The following is a 6,425-nucleotide window of genomic DNA, read 5'->3' on the forward strand; positions in this document are numbered from 1 at the left end:
GAAAGCAAACACTCTCTTGAGTCTAAGCTTTAAGGTTGGAACAAGAAGGGCTACACTCAAGCAGTAGTAGGCTGTGAGAGAACAGCTATCCTTCCAGCAACATGAGTCCTTGTCTAAAATAGAATCTCAGGAGGAGAGGCAGAGTAGGGAAGACCCTAAGCTTGCTTCATCCCAGGGATACAACCAGATAACATCCACATCAGGGTAAATAACTCAGAAAATGACCTGAAGACTGGCAGAACCAGTTCCACCACTAAAGGTAGAGAAGAAGCCACATCGACAAGGTAGGAAGAAGGCTGGAGATGTGGCCGAGAGCTAGATGGACCATGGACCATCCACAGGAATGAGGCAGTGACTGGAGCAGAGAAGGGCAAGAAGCAGATGGTCGCTCCAGGGAGCCTGCATGGGAAAGACCAATTCCCACAAACTTTGGCTTCAAAAACTAGAAGGGCTGAACTTCATGAGTTTTTACAACTAGTGGGACTTAAAGCCTGGAATTTTTAAAAATCAGCTAGCTTGGCCCTGGGAGAGTCCTGAGGGTGATAGGAAATTGAGTGCCGGACCTTAAAGATCATGACAAGCAGCCCTTAGAAATACAGCATAGAAGCAGCCATTTGAAAAAATACCTGGGGCATATCAGAGGGAGAATTATCTCAGAGCACATCCTGGAAGGGCAGCATTTGCTGAGGCACTCCTCCCGGAACAAAGGAGCTGGTAGACACTATCTCCCTCCCCCACCACCCAGCATAAACACAAGGCCATCTGCAGGATACAGCACAGAGCCAACACTCACTATTGAACTTGCTTACACCAAGCCCTGCCTACCCTCATGTCAGCAGATCTGCCTTTTCCAGTCATGCTTGCCTTGGTCCCAGCACTGCAGTCCCCTCCCCCAGAAGACCAGGACAAACATTGCCAACACTGTGTCTCCCAACCCATGTACTCTGTGGGGCCTCAGTCCTGGAGGTGGCAGGAGGCCGCCTCCGGAGGAAGACTAGGGCACTTGTTAAAACTGTACACCCTGCCCACGTGATAACTCGACTGAAGGGAAAAGGGGCCAAGACACAACAGCAGGGCACACACACATACACTGGAGCCACTTCTGAAGTGCCAGATTCTGATAAACAGGGGACATTGCACTGCAGGGCATTACAGGACCTCCTCATAAGGCCATTACTTTTAAGAGCCGGAGACGTAGCTGATGCTCCTAACACAGAGAAACAGACAGTAACACAAGATGAAGAGACAGAAGATTATGTCCCAAACGGAAGTACAGGGCAAACCACGGCAAGAGACCTAAGTAAAACAGATATCACTTATCTGCTAGAGATAGAGAATTTAAAGTAATGATCATTGAGATGATCACCGGACTTGAGAAAAGAGTGGATTACATCAGTGGACTCCTTAAAGCAATAAAGAATAAATCAGAAAAGGAGAACACAATAAAACTAAAAATATACTAGATGGAATTAATAGACTAGAGGAAGCAGAAGAACAAATTAGCAATCTGGAGGACAGAGTAACGGAAAGTAATCAAGCTAAGCAGGTGAGAAAAAAATATTAAGCAAATAAGAATAGACTTAAGGAATTCAGTGATCCCATCAGACATAACATTCACATTATAGGGATCCCAGAAGAACAGAGGAGGGGACAGAAAATGTATTTGAAGAAACAACAGCTGGAAACTTCCCTAATCTGGGAAAGGAAACACATATCCAGATCCAGGAAACACAGAGATTCCCCCAACAAAATCAACCCAAGGAGGTCCACATGAAGACACATAGTAATTAAAATGGCAAAAAGTAGTGATAAGGAGAGAATTTTAAAAGCACCAAGATAAAAGAAGACAGTTACATACAAGGGAAGCCCGTAAGCCTATCAGCAAATTTTTCAACAGAAACTGTAGGCCAGAAGGGAGTGACATGATATAGTCAAAGTGCTGAAAGGAAAAGAAAAAAACTACAGCCAAGAATATTCTATCCATCAAGGCTATCATTCAGAATAGAAGAGGTAAAGAGTTTAGCAAACAAAAGCTAAAGGAGTTCATGACCACTAAACCAGTCTTACAAGAAATGTTAAAGGGGACTCTTTGAGTAGAAAGGAAAGACCATAATAGTAAGAATGTAGTAAGCACAAAAGCAGTAAAAATGAGTATATCTGTAAAAATCAGTCAAGAGAATCACAAAAGGATGTAAAGGATGACAATATATACCTAAAACATGGGAAGAGAGGAATAAAGAATGGGTTCAATCTTAAGTGACCAACAACTTAATATAGACGCTATATGCAGATATTATATACAAACTAGCATGTATAACCACAAATCAAAAACCAGTAATAAACATGCAAAAAATAAAAGAATCTAAGTATATCACTAAAGAAGTCCAGAAAATAATGAGAAAAAAAGAGAAGGATGAGAAAAGAACAAAAACAACCCCAAAACAAGTAACAAAATGACAATAAATATATACCTATTAATAATTACTTTGAATGTAAATGAACTAAATGCTCCAATCAAAAGACATAGGGTGACAGAATGGATGAAAAAACAAGAGCCATCTATGTACTGCCTACAAGAGACTCATTTCAGACCTAAAGACACAGGCAAATTGAAAATGAGGAGTTGGAGAAACATTTATCATGCAAATGGATATGAAAAGAAAGCCAGGCAACAATACTTACATGAGACAAATAGTCTTTAAGACAAGGACACTATATAATAACAAATGGGACAATCCAACAAGAAGATAGAACAATTGTAAATATTTATACACCCAATATGGGAGTACCCAAATACATAAAACAGTTAATAATAAACATAAAGGAGCACAATAAAACATGTTGTATTATCAGTCATAATACAATAATAGTTGGGGACTATAACACCCCACTTACATCAAGGGACAGATTACCAAACAGAAAATCAACAAGGAAACAGTGGCTTTGAATGACACACTGGATCCAATGGATTTAACAGATATATTCAGAACATCCCATCCTAAAATAGCAGAATACATAATCTTTTCAGGTACACATGGGACATTCTCCAGAATAGATCACATAGTAGGCCACAAAACAAGTCTCAACACATTTGATCATGGTATGAACAAAGTCATAGCACGTATTCTTCTCTGACCACAATACTATGGAACTAGAAAGCAACCACAAGAAAAAATCTGGAAAGTACACAAATACATGAAGGTTAAATAACATGCTACTGATCAATGAATGGCCAAACGAAAAAAAAATCAAAAATTACATAGAAATGAAAATAAAAATACAACAGTCCAAACCTCTGGAATGCAACAAAAGTGTGCAAAGAGGAAAGTTTATAACAACCGAGGCCTATCTCAAGAAGCAAGAAAAATCTCAAATAGGCAACCTAACCTTACACCTAAAGGACCTGGAAAAAGAAGAAGGAAGGAAGGAAGGAAGGAAGGAAGGAAGGAAGGAAGGAAGGAAGGAAGGAAGGAAGGAAGGAAGGAAGAAGGAGAGGGAAGGAAGGAAGGAAGGAAGGAAGGAAGGAAGGAAGGAAGAGAAGAAAGAAAGAAAGAAAGAAAGAAAGAAAGAAAGAAAGAAAGAAAGAAAGAAAGAAAGAAAGAAAGAAAGAAAGAAGAAAGAAAGAGAAAAAAAGAAAAGAAAAAACAAAACCCAGAAGGAAGGAAATAATAAATGATATAGGAACTAAATAGAATAGATCAATGAAATCAGGAGCTTGTTCTATGAAAAAATCAACAACATTGATAAACCTCTAGCCAGAATCATTAAAAAAACAAAAAGAAGATTCAAACAAAATCACAAATGAAAGAGGAGAAATGTTCATAGCAGCAAAGTCCACAATAGCCAAAGTGTGGAAGGAGCTGAGATACCCTTTAATAGATGAATGAATAAAGAAGATGTGGTTCATATATACAATAGAATATTATTCAGCCATCAGAAATGATGAAGAGCCACCATTTGCATCAACATGGATGTAACTGGAGGGGATTATGTTAAGTGAAGTAAGTCAAGCAGAGAAAGTCAATTATCATATGATTTCACTCATTTATGGAACATAAGCAATAGCGCAGAGGGCCATAGGGGAAGGGAGGGAAATCCAAAGTGGGAGGAATCAGAGAGGGAGGTGAACCATGAGAGACTATGGACCCCAGGAAACAATCTCAGGGTTTCAGAGGGGAGGAGGGTGAGGGAGGGGATAACAGGGTGATGGGTACTGAAGAGGGCATGTGCTGTGATGAGCACAATGATTCAATAATGAATCATTGAACTCTACATCAAAAACTAATTATGTACTATACTGTGGTTAATTGAACATAAAAAAAGAAAAAAAAACCCTCCTCCCAACTCCCATCCTTGACTCTTGGCAATTATTAACCTGTTCTTCAAGTCTGTAGTTTTGTTATTTCAAGAATGTTGTATAAATAAAATCATAAAATGCTTGAAAAAAAAAAGAAAGAGGAGAAATGACAACCGACACCACAGACATACAAAACATTGCAAGAAATAGCAGGGAGATCGGTAGGAGAAGGAAGGGAAGAATGAAGGGGGTGTAAACAGAAGGGGGAATGAACTACGAGAGACTGTGGACTCTGGGAAACAAACAGGGCTTGGCGGGGCGGGGGGATGAGATAGTCTGGTGATGGGTAGTAAGGAGAGCACGTAGTGTATGGAGCACTGGGTGTTACACGCAATGAATCATGGAACAGTACGTCAAAAACTAATGATGTACTGCGTGGTGACTAACATAATAAAATTTTTTTTAAAAAATGCAAGAGAATGTTATGAAAAATTATATGCCAACAAACTGGACAACCTAGAAGAAATTAAGAAATTCATAGAAATGTATAACCCACCAAAACTGAAGTAGGAAGAAACATAAAATTTGAACAGACTGATTACCAACAGTGAAACTGAATCCATAATCAAAAAACTTCCAACAAACAAAAGTCCAGGTCCAGATGGCTTCATAGGTGAATTCTACCAAATATTTAGAGTTAATACCTGTTCTTCTCAAACTTTTCCAAAAAATTAAAGAGGAAGGAAAACATTACCTTGATACCAAACTCAGATAAAGACACCACAAAAAAAGACAAGTACAGACCAATATCCCTGATGTACATAGATGCAAAAATCCTCAACAAGATGTTAGCAAACCAGATCCAACAATACATTTTAAAAAATCATTCACGATCAGGTGGGATTTATTCCCTGGATGCAAAGATGGTTCAATATTCACACCCCAGTCCACGTGATACATCACATCAACAAAAGAAAGGGTAAAAACCAAACGATTGTTTCAGTAGATGCAAAAAAAGCATTCGATAAAGTACAACATCCATTCATGATAAAAAAAAAAAACCCTCAACAAAGTGGTTTCAGAGGGAACATCTCTCAAAATAATAAAGACCTTATATGAAAAACCCACCATTAACATCATCCTTAATGGGGAGAAAGGGAGAGCTTTTCCCCTAAGGTTAAGGTCAGGAAAAAGACAGTGATGTCCATTCACCACTTTTATTCAACACAGTACTGGAAGTCCTAGCCACAGCAATCAGATAACAAAAAGACACAAAAGGCACCCAAATGGGTAAGGAAGAAGTAAAACTTTTACTATTGCAGATGACATGATACTCTATACAGAAAAACCCTAAAGACTCCACCAAAAAAACTACTGGAACTGATAAATGAATTCAGTAAAGTTACAGGACACAAAATTGATGTACAGAAATCTGTTGCGTTTCTATACACCAATAATGAAGCAATAAAAAGAGAAATTAAGAAAACAATCCCATTTACAACAAAAATAATAAAATACCTAGTAATAAACTTAAAAAGATGGAAGATCTATACTCTGAAAACTATAAAACATTGATGAAATAAATTGAAGATGACACAGAGATTCCATGTTCATGGATTGGAAAAACAAATATTTTTAAAATGTCTATACTACCCAAAACAGTCTACACATTTAATGTAATCTCTGTCAAAATATGAAGAGCATTTTTCATAGAACTATAACAAACAATCTTAAAATTTGTATGGAACAATAAAAGACCCCAAATAGCCGAAGCAATCTAAAAAAAAGAAAAACAAAACTGGAGGCATCATAATTCCAGACTTAAAGTTATACTACAAAGCTGTGATGATCAAAACAGTATAGTACTGGCACAAAAACAGACACATAGATCAGTGGAATAGAGTAGAAAGCTCAAGAAATAAACCCACAACTATGTGGCCAATTAATCTCTGACAAAGTAGGCAAGAATATGCAATGGGCAAAGGATAATCTCTTGAACAAATGATGTTGGAAAAACTGGACAGCTACATGCAAAAGAATGAAACTGGACCACTTTCTTTCACCATACACAAAAATAAACTCAAAATGGATTAACTATTTAAATGTGAGACCTAAAATCATAAAAATC

Source organism: Ursus americanus, chromosome 16, assembly GCF_024610735.1.
Source record: "Ursus americanus isolate L20-20 chromosome 16, mUrsAme1.1.p, whole genome shotgun sequence".
Taxonomy (NCBI): domain Eukaryota; kingdom Metazoa; phylum Chordata; class Mammalia; order Carnivora; family Ursidae; genus Ursus; species Ursus americanus.